At 34.0% G+C, this 17,937-nt stretch overlaps 1 protein-coding gene across 5 annotated transcripts in view; it reads right to left on the bottom strand.

The window, feature by feature from the left end:
• Window positions 1-17,937, bottom strand: part of ATF7IP (activating transcription factor 7 interacting protein) — a 134,972-nt gene that overhangs the window by 92,365 nt on the left and 24,670 nt on the right. Inside the window, exon 3 of one of the 5 annotated variants that reach the window (XM_050749358.1) lies at window positions 16,078-16,156. The exons of the other annotated variants lie outside the window; for them this stretch is intronic. The gene's annotated coding sequence lies outside the window, so the exon portion shown is untranslated. The remainder of the gene's footprint in view (window positions 1-16,077; window positions 16,157-17,937) is intronic. 5 annotated transcript variants of the gene reach the window in all.

Here is a 17,937-nt window from a genome sequence, read left to right as displayed (position 1 = left end):
GGTATCCTTTAAGACATTTTTATTATAAATGGACTCTAATACTACATTTGTGTATTGTTTAATGGAACACTTTGACATTTTTTACCAAGTATCCAGTATAAAATTACTGCTTCTTTCAAATTTTAATCTCTGTCAAATCTCAGGAAAAGTTAATATATTTTAAGTGTCCAAAGCTTTGATATTAGAAAACATCTTAAATATGCTGATATCATGATGATGTGCCTCTGAGGTCATTTCACAAAAGAACAAAAAAATGAAGTATTCTAGTATAATATTAGTGAACTACATAGTGTTGAGCACATAGAATACAGGTAAGTACTGGCTAAAAGAATGATGCGCTATATACACATAACTGACATCTAAAATAATTCCTACATGAAAAAAAACTATTATTTTAGAAAGCAAAGACAATAATCTAGAACATTTTAACAGACTTCTAAACTAGCATGCTGGCATGTTTATATACAAAAAGTAATAAAATATATCCACTTATAAGTTGCCTAATAGAGGCAAAACAGAGCAGCATTAAAATCAAATACACAAGAGAGGCATTTTTCAGCCTTTTATAAAGCTTGCTTAGTTAGATTTCCCATTTCAAAAATAAAATGCCCCTTCAAAGGAAATCTACCTTTGCTTCTTACTACGTATTGATGAAAACCCTCTTTAAAATAAAAAACATACCCCAAAGGGAGCCCCCTGCAGCCATCTTATCAGTTCTTTCACAGCAACAGAAACTGAAATACAATTTGCATAGTCACTGTGGTTGGCTAATAAAAGCAGCATCATGTAACCAATCAGGAAGATAGAAATTAGACAGCCATAAGAGAAGAAATTTTAAATCTGCCTGGCAACAGCCTAAAAATAGAAACAATATGCTAGCAGGAATCTTAGAATAGATGCGAATATAAAAGCAAAACTTCCAGCAAAAACACTCTATTTTCTTGGAAAAAAATATGTGCCTTGCATTTCATCACCTAAAATATTAACTTGACACCTTTACTTATTAGGTGCCAATTAAAGAAATGAATGTTAAGCTAAATAAATGGGCCACTTTCAAGAAACATGCCATTGTCCATATATATTTGTGGGTGTGTGTGTGCAAGCGCACATCAATACCTATATATTTAAGTGTTTTTCTATTTACAGAAGAATCATAAAGCACTTGAATCACAGTCCTAATACATTAAAGGTTCTCTAAAATCTCAAATTCTAAACAGTACTGCAATTTTCCTAGCACTTTTTTTCTATAATTTTATGAGTCGATGAGATTTGTTGGTTTAAAAAAACCGTTTAATATGTATTAAAAATACAAAGCTTACATAACTTACCAAAGCAGACTTCAAAATAAGGTAGGAAGTATGCCTTATACATTTTTTAACACAAACTTCTTTCCACAAACAGTAGTGTCTTATACACAGTAGGCATTCAATAATTATTTTCTCAATTAAGTTAAAATAATTTCTATCAGTTAGAAAAACAAATTATCTTGTGATTGTGTCAAGTAAAAGTTAAACATGCACATAAATAATCTGTACAGCACTATTTTTGATTTTTTAATTTTACCTAAAGTGTAGTAAAGTTGACAATACTTGAAATTTCTTACTCCTTTACCCAGATAACAGAATGCATTTTATCATTCTATCTTTCCAACCTAATAATGCTTAATAGGCATGTCTCTCTGTACAGTACAAATTTATTATGGAGTGGATTTTAATTCCTAAACATGGCAAACAATGTATAGTCTAATATAACATCATGAAGAGGATCACAGATCAGTACAAAATAACCAAATCAAACCAAAAAATAAATAGATAAATAAGAAAGAGAAAACAAAAAGAAAAAAAAAACCAACCTTTTAATTTCAAGAATTTAAATTACAGTTGCTGAAACGAATGGCTGGTTTGACAGCCAAGTCATGTTAAAACCAATGCTATTTATTAAAGTACTTGTTCTATGCATTTCTTATATCAAACTAACCAGTAGTGTGTTTTGATGAAATGACTAATTTTTAAAGGTTTTCTTTGGTCACTACTTGTTATCCAAAATGCAAAGTGAATTCATATACTTGACACTATGAAACCCTTAAACACTTAATATAAAAATTATATGTAGAGAACTTACTTTAATCATGAAATAAAGATTAGAAACAATGCCTTTAAAACATATAAGAACACATAACCATTTTAAGTAGCAAAAAGCTCCAGTGGAGAAAGGGTAAAAATTATACGAGTAATCCACTGACTGATGCTCTTTTTAACCGAATATTTAACAGTAGTTAGATTTTAAAATGAAATTTAACCAAGTTTTTAAAAACATTGGCCAGGCGCGGTGGCTCACGCCTGTAATCCTAGCACTTTGTGAGGCTGAGGTGGGTGGGTCATGATGTCAGGAGTTCAAGACCAGCCTGGCCAAGATGATGAAACCCCATCCCTACTAAAAATACAAAAAGTTAGCCGGGCGTGGTGGCAGTGAGTTGAGATCACACTACTGCACTACAGCCTGGGCGAAAGAGCGAGATTCCATCTCAGAAACAAAACTGTTATTTTAAACACTGGTCTATATGAAAAGTAGCTTAGTTTATTTTACTTATTTTTTTTTAATGTTACATTCATATGCAACAGATATCCAAAATTTAACCACAATTATATTTATATTTAAAATATCTTAAAATAGATCTTAACTTATACTATTATCCTCATTGCAAGGAAAGCAATATGAATAAACCTGAGTCACAATTAGTGAAAGAGTGTATCACAAACATATCAGATTTTGTTAATAAAGCACTACAGGCCAGGCACGGTGGCTCTCGCCTGTAATCCCAGCACTTTGGGAGGCTCAAGCAGGTGGATCACTTGAGGTTGGGAGTTCGACACCAGCTGGCCAACATGGCGAAACTCCAACTCTACTAAAAGTACAGCAATTAGCCAGGCATGGCGCAAACATCTGTAGTCTCAGCTACTCAGGGGCTGAGGCAGGAGAATCGCTTGAACCCAGGAGGCTGAGGTTGAAGTGAGCTGACATCACGCCACTGCACTCCACCTCGGCAACGAAGCGAGACTCTGTCTCAAAAACTAAAAAAAAAAAAAAAGCACTACAAGTGAGAACATTTAATAATCCCACATATCAAATATCACTTTAATTATGTCTTGGTATTTCATATTTTCTTTATTAGTTTTAATACTTTTAAAATAATTTTTGCTTATACTGGCCAGTTCTGTTTCAAGAAAAGCAAGAAGGCATCATGCTTGCAAAACTTTATTCAAAGCAGTTACACATCACATACCAATCCAAATCTGAGGGAAACTGAATAATCAAGGTACCTTAGAACAATTAGTATAGCAACTAAAATGCCTTAGAATAGTTTAGAGAGTTCCAGGACCTTCACCCTGGATCTCTGTCTTATTTCTAGTCTCTTCCCCCTGCCCTACTAAAAACCCACAGGAGTTTAAAGTGGCAGCTGAGATGTCTGGGTGCAGTGGCTCACGCCTATAGGTGGGAAGACTGCTTGAGGCCAGCAGTTCAAAATGAGCCTGGACAACATAGTAAGACCCTGTCTCAACAAAAAAATTTTTTAAATTAGCAGGGTGTGGTGGTGCACAGCTGTGGTCCCAGCTACTTAGGAGGCTGAGGTGGGAGGATCACTTGAGCCCGAGAGGTCAAGGTCATAGTGAGCCATGATTGTGCCACTGCACTTCAGTCTGGGCCACAGAGTGAGATCCTGTCACTTAAAAAAAAAAAAAAAAAAGGTGAAAGAAAAAAGACTCTTAATCCTCTTCCATATTATGGAAGAAATTCAAATTCCTCTTTGTACCAACTATTTATCTTCTATAGCAGAGCATACTGCTGGTTATCCCTCCTTGCAGATCTAATTAAAATTATTTTTTATCACAACTTTTCCAGCCAATTCTATTTATAATTCTACATCTTCCTTCAGTTAAACCTTTCAAAGAAACTTACACTTTTGATAGCAAGATCTCTGCTACTGGGCATACAACAAAGAATGAACCAGCACCTCCACTGGCAGCAAAAGAAAAAATTACATTACCACTCTAAATTTTTCCTAGCAACAATGCCTAAGAATACAATCTACTTGTTTCTCACAAATGTCTGCAATCGACTTAGTTTCATAGGATGGGCTGTTAAAAACTAACTATTAACAAAAGTTTAATATATTTTAAGGAAGCACAGAGTTCTTTATCCAAAACCAAGAACTGCCACTTAGTTTCATCTTTTAGAACCTGAAAAAAATCTGTAGAGTTCTGACCAAAAATTCTATACTATGGAAACTCTCTTAACCTCCTAATCATCGTATCAAATAAGCCAGTGTTCTCCATCCATTCTACAAATATACTCACTGATACCTATGGTCCTCTGCTCTCAACTAAACCTGTTCATATAAATTGTGTTTGTTACTAAACTTAGTTGTACATTTTTTAATAAATTACAGAATTCAATTAAATTTTGTGTAAACTGATGAAATATAAGTGCAAAAAAAAAGACAGTTGTGAAGTATGTAACGGTAAGAGAGACCAATGCAAAAAACACACACACATACACACACCAGGGTGTGATAGATCTTAGGCAAATCATTTAACATCGTTAGGTCTATAGCTTTCCATGTGAAATTAAGGAAATTAAATTAGAAGACCTTAAAGAATCTTTCAGGTTTTTTGCTGATAACATTTTAATGAAGTGTACTTTAAAATGTACTGTTTAAGCAATAATAAAGATAGGTTGATTTACTCATATATTCAATATTCATCAAATGCCTATGTGGTCATGATTACAGGACAATTTTTAAGCCACTCTAAAGAAATGATGTGATGAAAAGTACAAGAACATAATCTAATAAAGTGTTCCTGTATGTATATTTTAACGTAAATGTGGAAGAGAAATATAGCAGTAATACAATGTATGGATATTGTTCTACATGTATGACCAGGAAAATTAGGAGAAGTTCTGTTCTCTAGTGTCTATGAACTGCCATGTCTCCATTATAGACTGTTTAGTCTTCGGAGGGGGGGAAGCTTCCAAATGTGTAATTACAAAGATGCCCATATTGTCTTCCTGATAGGGTTAGTATTACCAATGTTTATAAGCCAGATTTCTGAAAACTGACTCTGCATTAAAAAAAAAAAAAAAAAAAATCACTCAAATTCAAGTGAGATGGGGAAAAAAAAAAAGTATGCCTTTCTTTCCAATCTCAATTTCAATTGCACTTCTGCTCATAACCCTATTTATAATTCAGTTATAGCCACAAGACTTCACAAGTAGTTGCTAAGCAACAGCAGCATGCTGAGTTCAGGGCTATTGGAAATCTGGCTCTCTGCCACATGAAAATATTTAACTGAGCCTAGAGCCTCCAGAATTAAAAAAAAATTTAAAAGGAGGAAGAGGAGAGAGAGAAGCGGGGGAGAAAAATTCCAAGGAAATTCAGTGATAAATGCAGTAAGCCACCAAGTACATACAACTAAGCTCTTTTTGAGGGTTCACAAATGCAGATCTAGGACCTTATTTTGGCATTTCCAAATACCATATTTCTCTTCTAAATTTTTAATCATCTTTTCTACTGTTGACATAAACAGTCTGAAGCCATTTGACTGATAAACAGAAAAAAGTTCGATCAGCCACCTCACTGTTAACAGCACAACAATCAATTCAATAAATATACTGTGCAAAGAACAGTGCTGAGAGAGACTAGAAGAGCAGTTTGTGAGGCCTAACTGTGACTATGTCAGATCATTAAAGCCAGGAGGCAAGAAACTACACATTTTCTTCGAATTCTTGTATCCCCATATTCCTGGTTAACTACTAAAAGATGATATTAACGTCTCTATCCTAAACTGCACTGTTTTTCCATTTTAAATACCTTTAATAATTTTTAAAGCATAGTAGGAAATTTACTGACAATATAAAAATGGTAAACAAAAATTAACTCTTTCTTTACAGAAATTGAAAAGACACTAATATTTCAACACTCATTCACTGATAAAAATTAAAATTAAGCACTGATAAAAATAAAAATTAAGAACATAAAAATCATTCCTTAAGCTGATAAAGATCACTTCAAACTAACAAGAAATTCCATAATAATACACCACAGATATTTCTCTTCAACACAAAAAACACCATAGTAATAAAACACCACAGACATTTCTCTTAAACACAAAAACAAAGGATATGACACTATATTCAACATGTTGTGAAAATCCTGAGCAAAACAGTAAAAGCTCAAACAGGAGTCAAAAGATACAACGAAGAAAACATTCAGGCCAGGTGCTGTGGCTCGTGAATGTAATCCTAGCACTCTGGAAGGGTGAGGTGGGTGGATCACCTAAGCTTGGAAGTTCAAGACCAACCGGGACAACGTGGGGAAACCCTATCTCAACTAAAAATACAAAACATTAGCCAGGCACGATAAAATCCCAGCTATTCAGAAAGCAGAGGCAGAAAAACCGCTTGAACCCAGGCGGAGGTTGCAGTGAGCCGACACCGCGCCACTTCACTTCAGCCAGGGTGACAGAGGGAGAATGTCTCAAAAAAAAAAAAAAAAAAAAAAAAAATCAGAATGGCAAGAAAAAGGTATCTAGAAACACTTACATGACATGTTAGAGCCGTCTTATGAAATGTTAGAGCTAAGACTCAACGTAAAAAAAAAAATCAATTCTTCCTGGATAAAATTTATTAGAAGTATTGTCAGGGAGGTGACTAAAGAAAAAAAAAGGAGAATTTTTAAAAGTAACTATAGCCAGGCATGGTGGCTCATGCCTGTAATCCCAACACTTTGGAAAGCTGGGACAAGAGGATTGCTTGAGCCCAGGAGTTCAAGACCAGTCTGGGCAACATAGTGAGACCCCACCTCAGCAAAAAATTAAAAAATTAGCCAGGTGTGGTGACACGTGTCTGTGGCCCCAGCTACCTGGGAGGAAGTCAAAGCTGCAGTGAACTATAATCATGTTACTGCACTCCAGTCTGAGTGACAGAATGAGACTCTGTCTCAAAAAAAAAAAAAAAAAAGAAAGATGAAAGAAAAGAAAGAAAAAGAAAAGAAAGAACAAAAGAAAAAAGAAAAGAAAGAAAAAGAAAATTCCACCTAGGTATTTTGTAGCATGACAAACTTTTAAAACTTAATCTGAGGGCAGGTACGGTGGCTCACACCTGAAATCCCAGCACTTTTGGAGGCCGAGGCAGGCAGATCACGAGGTCAGGAGTTAAGAGACCACCCTGGCCAAAATGGTGAAACCCCATCTCTACTAAAAATACAAAAATTAGTGAGCCCAGCGCCATTGCACTACAGCCTGAGCGACAGAGCGAGACTCCATATCCAAAAAAAAAAAAAAAGAAAACTTAATCTCTAAGTGAAACAATGCTAAAGACAGGGAAAAACCTGAAAATCAAAAGTAATGAGGAATGTTTGCCCTCTCAAATGTGACAGCATATAACAAAGCATTATTATCATAAGTACAAAAAAAAAAAGAGTACAACAGAATAATTATCCAAAAGACAGACGCAAACAATAAAAAATGTAACTATGACAGAGAAGCATCACAAATAAGGAAGAAAGGCCAGGCGTGATGGTCCACATCTGTAATCCCAGCAGTTTGGGAGGCCAAGACTGGCGGATCACCTGAGGTCAGGAGTTTAAGATTGGCCTGGCCAACATGGCGAAACCCCATCTCTATTAAAAATACAAAAATTAGCCGGGCGTGGTGGCAGACACCTGTAATCCCAGTGACTCAGGAGGCTGAGGCAGGAGAATGGCTTGAACCCGGGAGGCAGAGGTTGCAGTGAGCCAAGATCATGCGACTGTACTCCAGCCTGGGTGACAAGAGCAAGACTCTGTCTCAAACAAAAACAAAACATAACAAATAAGGAAGAAATGGATTTTGAAATAAATGGTGGAAAATCGATCAAAATGGCAGTTAAGTGCAATAGCAAAGACACTGGATATAAAATTAATAGAAATATTCAAAGGCACAGAAAGTACAAGTAACCACAAGTTAGGAGAAATCCTTGAAAAAAATGGCATAGAGCTATAGGATTAGTATCCAAAATAAAAAAGAAAATCTATTAGTGAATGAAAAGGACAAACAGTTGGAAAAAAAATAAAGAAACGTGAGCAGCCAATTCATGAAACACATACGAGAAAAGGCATTTAACCTAATCATCAAAAAAAGACAAAACAAAAAGAGAAAATCCATTTTTAAACATCAGATTGGCAATTATTTGTGGTTAGCATTAATATACAGAAATGAGCGGTCTTATGTACCATAAGCAGAAGAGTTAAGTGTCATATCCATTTTTAAGGACAAATAAGCAGGAACTATGCATCATTTTGACACACCAAAGGACCTTTAAGGTATCTATCTATGTACCAACATGTTTTACAAAGGAATGTATCAGGATGCCTACTGCTGCACTGTCATAGCAAATACAAAAATAAAAACCCTTAATATCCCAGGCATTAAAAAAGAAAAATCTCTGAGAAATATTGTCAAATATACCAAAAAAGCAGACTTCTTAGTAATTAATAGTGCAAATCCCAGGACCAGAAATATCTTTTTAAATATTAATCCTATTATTTCCTGGTTATCTATCTAAAATATGTATCTTCTCCTTACCTCAGTATCCTCATCTATGAAACTGAAATGACAAAGTCTGTCTTCGTGGAAATGCTATGGGAATTAAATGACATAATAAATAGAAAGTACTTAGATACTGTAAGCAGTCAATAAATGTTCCCTGTTTTTATGCCATTATATTTTAAAACACACACACACAAATCTAAACATGTATACAGGCATGCAAGTGATATTTTAAAGACTAGAAGGATAAATGTCAAACTAGTTAAAGTACCTCACTTACATAGAGACAAGGGGATACAAATAACAGACTTTCAATTTAGACCTGATAGGCCAGTGTGAATCATCACATGAAAATACACTCATGTAATTGGTATTTGAACAGTTAAGTTCATCAGACATTCTCTCTTCCATGCTAGTGCTAAACCAGGGCAGCATTGACATTTGTGAGCTAGAGTAGTAACTTATATAGACACTATGCCCCCAGAGAGACATGGAAGCTACCATCCCAAAGACAAATTACCAGCATATCCTATGTGCAGCAAGTACCACTTGCCCACCACTCACAGTCACCTGAACCATCAGCATCCAGCCAAAGTAAAACAGGAAATCTCAAATACCAAAATGATTACATTCAAGAATTCAAATGAATACATTCAAGAATTCAAATACATTCAAGAATTCAAATACATTCAAGAATTCAAAACAAAAGGTCAGGTGCCAAACCCCACAAAAAACACTAGCTAATTAGTAGGAGAATAAACAGAAGACATTTTAAAATAGTATATTAAAAAATCCTCTAAGTGTATGAGAAGCTATTACACCCACAAGAACAAACACATAAGAAATATACCCAGAAGCAACAACTTTCAATTAACTCAAGTTTCGGGAAAAAAGAACCAAGAAAAAAAGGAGGGAAAATATAAGAAAAAAAAAAAATCAGCAAATCTGAAAAAATACACAAGTTTTCCAATAATAAAGGCCTACTGAATCCCAAAACAGACTAAATTAAAACAAGCAAAATAAAATTTTTTGACACCTAGGCATACTGTGATAAGATTTCAGAAAATCATTATAGGGAAATATTAATAACTTAGAGTATCATTTAACTACAGAAGAGAAAGAATTAAACTGGCATCAGACTTGTCATCAGCAATACTGAAAGCTAAAAAAAAAAAAAAGTACCCTCAAAATTCATGGGAAAAGTTATTTTCACTGTAGAATTCTATAGCTAGCAAAGCTAACAATCAGCTTGAGTGAGGAAATAAATATATTACTTCTGAGCAAAGACAGAGAACGCAGACCCTTGGTAAAACGATTATAGATAAATATAAGACAAGACAGCAGAAGACCCTATGAAGGAATTCAGATAAGGAAATTAGCAAAGCTCCAAAGGTAAAAACTCTTGAGCAGGCTGAAATAACTGAGGATCAATCATCTTTAAAATAAATACGTTATTTATGCCAGATAATTGCAATGTGTAAGTTAACAAACTAATAAGTTGCAGAATATGGGACAAAAATAAAGAAAATTATCAATCGGGAAAAACCTGGTGGGTTTCAAGCTGTGTAAAGCAACAAAAATATCATTAGCTATGCACTATAAACGAGACATACCTTAGAGTAATACCTTAGAGTAAAGGTTGAAATAGAAGGATAGAAAATGATACGCTAGGCAAATAGTAACCCCAAAAAAGGGTAGGTATACATATGAAACCTATATATGACATATAAAAAAGAATTCAAGTTGAAAATCAAGTAATAGAACAAAAAAAAAGATATGTCCTATTGACAAAACAGGTTTAAATAATTCAGGAAAAAACTAACAAATTCACAATCAGAGATAAATCTATAGATGAAGAAAACAAAATAAAGAATGAACATCCTATTAGCATGCCAGAATAACAGAACAATAAATAGAACTGTATATCCAATAAACCCAAAACCAATTTTTTTACAAATATAGCCAATGTACATTAATATTGACCATGTATATGGTGACAAGAAAATCTTAACAAATTCAAAGACAAAAAAAAAAAAAACACTGAAGGCTATATTCTCTAGTCATAATGTAATAAATATACCAACAAGATGACAGAAAAATTATCTCTTTATAAAAAAAAAAAACTTTTAGAGGTAGAAGGAAATCAGTGATAAAATACCAACAAAGTACTAACAGAATACGACCTAAGGAAATCAGCCAAAATGATATTCAGATTAAAACTGATAGCCTTAAATGCATATATTAACAAAAAACTCAAAAACATTAATAAAGGCAAAAAGGTATAATCCCAAAGCATGGAATTACAATAAAAGCAGAAAAATTATGAAAGAAAACAAAAGAGCAAGCAATCAAGGAACCAAAAGCCAGTTCTTTAAAAACACTATTAAAACAAAAAAACCTTGCAAGGAAGATGGAGACAAAGCATACTAAATATAATGAACAACATTAGAAATTATTAAGAAAACATAATAAGGTAACATAGTTGTTTCAAATATTAAAGTATATTAAAGTTTATCAATGCCTGTTAGGGAAAGACTGAGGTGTTTTAACTTAATGCAAACTCAGAAAATCCAACAGCTCAAGGTGGCTACCAAAAATGCTAATGCAAAGTTAAACTGTAGAACAAACAGCCAAAGAGAAGGGGAACATTTTTAGAGTAGTTAATTATGTTTGGTTCTGAGCATCACAGATAAAGAAGGACCTAATAACTGTGAGATGACCATGCTAAAGAATGCTCTGGAACAGTATGTTGTATGAGGAAATGTTGGGAAAAAATGAAGGATATTGATATTTAGCCTAGAAAACATAAGAAAATTTTAATGAGCTTTCTTTAAATAGTATCTATTTGTCATGTAAAAGACATAAAAGAGAAAGAGAGCTACAGACAGACAGGAAGTGGGGGACTATGACAGGCAAAAATAAAAGTAATGAAAGGCAACTTCATCTCAAAATCAACAAACGTTAATTTGTTTGGATGCCCAACAAAAGAAGAAACTGCCTTATGAAATTAGAGACTCTCCCCCCTTCCATCATTAGAAATGGTGAAGTATAAACTACATAATTATCTGTCAGGAACATCAAACAGTAGGTTTCAGTGCAAAGAACAATATTAGAAACTACCTGAAATACTGTATACAAAATTTTAAAATTCTTTATAAGCATACACCCTCATATCTTTACAGTAATGGTAATATATTATTTTTATTGCAATGGAATTGTGTATTTTTGTATATAATATTTCAAGCACAGAAAAAAAGAATAACAAATGACTATGTTCCTTTAACCCAGGTTAAGAAATATTAAATTTAATTGATTTCCTAATTAATACATTCATTTTACACTTTTCATTAGTTAATTTCATTTTGAAGATTTTGAGGATTCTACATTGCTTGCTAAATACATTTTGTTTTTTAAGAGGAACACAAACACTTTTTAGGAACTCAAAGATTTTTATACTACAAATTTCGGATCATTCACACTCAACTTCAATAGCCTCAAAGACTATATATACCTTTATCCTCATGACTTTGTTTTTTTGGTGTTTTGTTTTTTTGTTTTTGGTTTTTTTTTTTTGAGACGGAGTTTCAGTCTTGTTGCCCAAGCTGGAGTGCAATGGTGCGATCTTGGCTCACGGTAACCTCTGCCTCCCGGATTCAAGCAATTCTCCTGCCTCAGCCTCCCAAGTAGCTGGGATGACATGTGCACGCCACCATGTCTGGCTAATTCTTTGTATTTTTAGTAGAAATGGGGTTTCACCATGTTAGTCAGGCTGGTCTCGAGCTCCTGACCTCAGGTGATTCGCCTGCCTTGGCCTCCTAAAGTGCTGGGATTACAGGCGCGAGCCACCACGCCTGTAATCATACTCATGACTTCTATCTTTGTTTTGGTTGTCTATATACAAAATACACCTCTGTCCTACTATCCCTCATCTTTCTTTGCTATGACCTCCAACTCTAACAGCATTCAATAAATTCCTGTTTTTGTCTATCAACTCTTTTTCTCTGTCTATATTTTAAAAACCAACCCATCTCAACTATCTTCCCTGCGCAGCATTCCCCTAACCAATATAATAGCACAAGAGAAGTTTGAAAAACTTTTTCCTACTGTTTCAGATGTGTATGTCTTCTACACCAAGAAGCATGACCTTTCCCTCACCCAACCTCAAACACATTAATCAAAATTGATTTCTTTCTACTATTATCATTTTGTCAATCATAGTGAAATTGTTTACTGAGATGAAACACACACAAAAAATGTTGTTTCTATAATCAATAAAATACATGTTGTTTTTTTTTAATCCAAGCAACACTGTCAAAAGGCAACAAGTAAGGAACAGTTCCTGCCCCTGAAACATGAGTGTGGCTTCTATTACAGCTGGCCCCCAGTTTTAAAGTATACAACCATGTAGCAATAAGTGACCAAACTTTCAGAAATTAGAGAACTGGAAGTCCCACCTAAAAGTAACACTTTATGGTTACAGAAAGAGCCTGCTGCTTGACTTCTAAAGAGGGAGGGAAAGAGCAGAGAGCTGCCTAACATAATTCCTTTCTTTGATACACTTCTCTAAGCTATCTCACTACCACTCTTCACTTGACTCTGCTATTCAACTCTTCACACCCACCCTCCAAAAATTATTACAATCAGTAATGTATCTCTGGCCATACTGATACGAATGAACACACATATTGGCATTTCTTTATAAGCATATACCTTCGTATCTTTACAGCAATGGTATTATTTTTATTGCAATGGAATTTTGTATTTTTGTATACAATATTTCAAGTGTAGAAAAAAACAATAACAAATGACTGTGTTCCTTTAACCCAGGTTAAGAAATATTAAATTTAATGGAATTCCTAATTAATACATTCATTTTAGACTTCTAAAATTCACTTTATTAAAATAATAAATTTAAATATAGAGAAATGGAAAGAATAAGGGTGGAAGTAGAAAAATTGACCAAGTTACATGTATAAATATACATTATCTAATGTATGTCAATGAGCCATATTTGAAAACATAAGCACTCTGATTTGTAAAGGTGAATTCAAAGTGGTAAATTTAAACTTAAACTTTATACTTAAGTGAGGTTACAAAATGTCATCTCTCTGCATGTACCAGTTGGTGTCACTACAACTGAGAATATACTAACAGACTATAATGAAAAGAGATCTAAAACTGATTTCTATGTAATATGAACATATTGTATGCATGAGTAATAATCACATATGAAGTCCACTGTTAGTTCATTTCAATTCAAATGTGAAGAAATTTTGAGAAGATGAAAATTACATTTTAAAAAATACCAAATCCAAATGTGGCATTCAAAATCTCCTGAATATTAACATTAAATGATCTACCAATCCTGTTTTCATTAGAACTAAAAACAAACACATTTTTTAAAACTTACCAATGGTGAGAGAAAAATATAAAGCCTGGGGGGTAGGTGTCACAGAAAAAGGACCTGAATCTCTTACCTGTGGGCAGCTTGACACTGTGAAAAGGACTTCCTCTTCTGTAAACCACTGCTACTTAGTTCATTTGTATAAACATTAAAAGCTAATGCAGACTTCTAGGTAAGCCTTCTTGAGTCTAAATTTCTTGTTTGATTCATATTCATTAAAAATAAAAAAGAATATAGTAGGTTGGCTACATATTAAAATTCCTTTCAAACAGTGGTTCACATCTGTTGGGTAGTTTGTGCAGCATACATCCCATTTACCACAAAAGCCAAAAAACGTCAGACAATATGTCAATGAAGCTCACAGAACACACAGAGTATATCTTCAAAATGACTATTTCAAGTGAAAATGCCTAGAATCAGAATTCTTTGTACTGCTTTCTATGCTGCCAACTATTAGGTCTGCAGCAACTGTGTGCAGTTAAGTACCTCCCACATATTACCCAATAGTATCAATAGGCATAAATCTATAAAAGAACTAAAAGCTTAAAAGGCTTATAGCTTCTCACTATTTCACATATTCACTGTCAATTGTGGTCTCACTACTGCTATTCTAATGTATCAACTCTGTTCTTTCAGTCCAAAAGGCTTAATTCTTATACATTCCAAACAGAAAATCCATGACACATTTTATTTGCTGCCCCAGCACAGCCAGACTGCAGTTACAGCTAGCTGGCGCCAGTAAGAACAATTTACATAAAGCAGTCCTCATTTCATGACCAAACTAAAGGGGAGTACTGCTGAGTAAACCCTCCCCATTTGTTCCCCAACATGTACTGACTGGTTCTAGAATATATCTAGTTATCTACTTACTAATATAATTCAAATCCAGGTAATAAAAGAAAACCAATTTATAATTCTTATATAACTGAAATTCCACCCCCCACCACAAGAAAAATATTTTTAAGTCTCAGAGATATTCAAAAGCCTTAGCTTACTTATGGCACAGACCACGTAAATTCAATGGCTGCTGTTTAACAATCATTAAAAATTTTACAAATTATAATTCACATTACCTAAAAGCTATCCTCATTCTACTCTACAACTCCCTTTCAAATTTTAACTAATCAATTAAATAGTAAACATCATTAAGTAGATTTGCTCTTATAAGTATATTGTTTAACATTTCACCAAATAATAAGAATTGTGTACCTTCAAGTATCACTATTATGATGGTTAAACAATTCAACACATTTACCACTAGTTAATATTACCAAAGCATATGCTCAGTACCAAAACCTAGGCATATTAAATTAAGAACGTCTTCACAAGAAAATATTCTGTCTGTGCCACATTCTTTTCAAACCTGTATCATTCATGTATTGTTTTCACTGGCCAGATATGACAAGGCAAGAGTTGAGTCATTATCTGTAAGGCCTTTTTTAAAAATTTTTATTTAGTTTGTAGTTAATTTATGATCTATTAATATCTAATTCTACTCCATTACCATTTTCATTAAGGCTATAGATATATTAAATTTCATTTAAAAATAACAATCCAGAAACTAATTTAGTCCCACATCTGAAATAATAAAATGAAAAGAAGTACTTAAAATGCTAACTAGGGGTTATCCAAAATATTTCCCGTATTTCTAAATCTTATTTTCAGCTATCTTCAACATAATTCTTAAGTTACCCCTATTACATAAAAAAGATAATGGGGCTATAAATGAGGGGACTCATAAAGTTATTATTTATCAATACAAATGGTAGAACTTATACAGACAATCAAAAATATTACCCAGGTTATCAACGATAAATTTCCTCAAACAACTATATTCTCTTCTCAGGATCTATGACCCACCAGCAGCAGATGAAGTGATGGGAACAAACATCATGATTTAATTTCATGCAGTGTACACCATATCAATTAACTCTTGGTTGGAGGAAAGGTCTTATATCAAAAGAGCTTTCTAAGTACCATATACTGATCATAAAATATGAGTTGAGAAAAAAATATTAGAAATAATCTAAGTATTGAGAACCGAATCTAGAAGTTAAAAATTTAAAAAAGAAATCACTTATTACATACCTTATAGTTTTAGTTTTGCTTTCTTCCTACTTGTATCATGCATCCAACCATGAATAAAAGTATTTGAAAATCAAAAGACCTAAAATCATTCAGTCCAACATAAAACACAGTGTAAATAACATGGATGTAAATATTTTTAAGCCAAATAAGCTAATTACTTGACAGTGAATTAATTCATCAAAAGAAGCTGAAAATCTCCACAACACGCTTACTAAAACTACTAACAATGGCAACTGTTGATCTAGCTCACTGCTCAAATGAATACAGTAAAGACTGGTGTTTTATTTTCAACCCACTATAGATCAATGCTGTTGTAAAATATGGTGGCAATGAATTACTTGAAAAATGAAATTTAAAATAGGCATATAAAATATGAGTCTTAATTGTTTTGACTCAATCGCATAAAATTACATTATCAGATTGATGTAAAAATTTCTATAAACTCTCAATTTCAGTTATCTCACAGAGGACCAAAAGCAAACAGTTCTCAGACTGATCACAGGCCACATTTTGAGTAGTGCTCATCTAGCTCTTAGATACCTATTCTACCCTACCCCACACCATTCATAATCCCTAAGTATTTGCAACCTTCTCTTGAATTTATTGTCTGTGTCTTCCCACTCCCTCCACAGTGTAAACTCCCTGAGGGAGAGCAAGGATCTTATATGCTAAGCATCAAACAGTACCTGGCAAATAATAGGTGCATAATAAATAGCTGTTAAATTTGTTGAGTAATTGATCAATTCACAGTCTGTTTTAGTTTTCACTCTACCATGCTGCCTTTGCACAAGTAAGAATTCTTATTTTGTCCCCTTTAGACTCTTCAAAGTCTTCACTTGGAGATTCTAAACACCCTGCTCTCTGACATTTTTACTGTAAATCAGCCAGGTCCCTAAAAATGCCCTCTCCCTAAAGATCAGTTTCCAAACTACCCAGTAGACCAGATTTCTCCCAACCCCATTCTTCCTGAAATAATGATTTTTAAAAGAAAAAAACAAAGATCTGTGCTAAAGGGAATCTTGTGAAACAAACGCAACCAATACTTAATTTGTGCTACACTTCACTAGTCGCTTTATATTTGTTATCCTCATTTAAACCCTAATATTAGCTCTTTATGATAAACATTATTCCCATTTTAAAAACAAGAAAAACTGAGGTTCTGAAAATAAGTAACTTGCCTCATTCCATAAAAATACCTAAGACTTGGCCAGCCATGGTGGCTCACACCTGTAATCCCAGAACTTTTGGAGGCCGAGGCAGGCGGATCACTTGAGGTGAGGAGTTCGAGACCAGCCTGGCCAACATGGTGAAACCCTGTCTCTACTAAAAATACAAAATTAGCCAGGCATGGTGGCGCACGCCTATAATTCCAGCTACTTAGGAAGCTAAGGGAGGAGAACTGCTTGAATCCGGGAGGCGGAGGTTGCAGGGAGCTGAGATTGCACCATTGCACTCCAGCTTGGGCAACAAAAGCGAAACTCTGTCTCAAAACAAAATACCTAAGACTTATTGAACACATAATCATAAATAGGTACTGTACTTTGAACACTATATATCCATTTTTCAGATAACCTATAACTAATGAGAGGAAGAACATGGATTCACCCTGACTCTGTTTGACTCAAAGTTGGTGTTCTTCCAACGACCCCTCTCAATTAATGATCAGGGATAACACAAAGAGGTTAAATATTCATCCAAAACTACATAATTACTTAATAACAGTATCAGAGCAGAAATAATCTTTTCCTAACTTCTATACTAATGTTTTCCACTATGTATGCCATGATACAGGTACTTCTATATCCAACAAAGGGATATACTAGGTCAGATAGTTCTACTGGCAGTTGGCTAGCTGTATCT

This window comes from Macaca thibetana, chromosome 11 (assembly GCF_024542745.1).
Source record: "Macaca thibetana thibetana isolate TM-01 chromosome 11, ASM2454274v1, whole genome shotgun sequence".
Classification (NCBI taxonomy): Eukaryota; Metazoa; Chordata; class Mammalia; order Primates; family Cercopithecidae; genus Macaca; species Macaca thibetana.
Note: the sequence above shows the minus strand (reverse complement) of the source record. Positions and strands in the feature narration are given on the sequence as shown.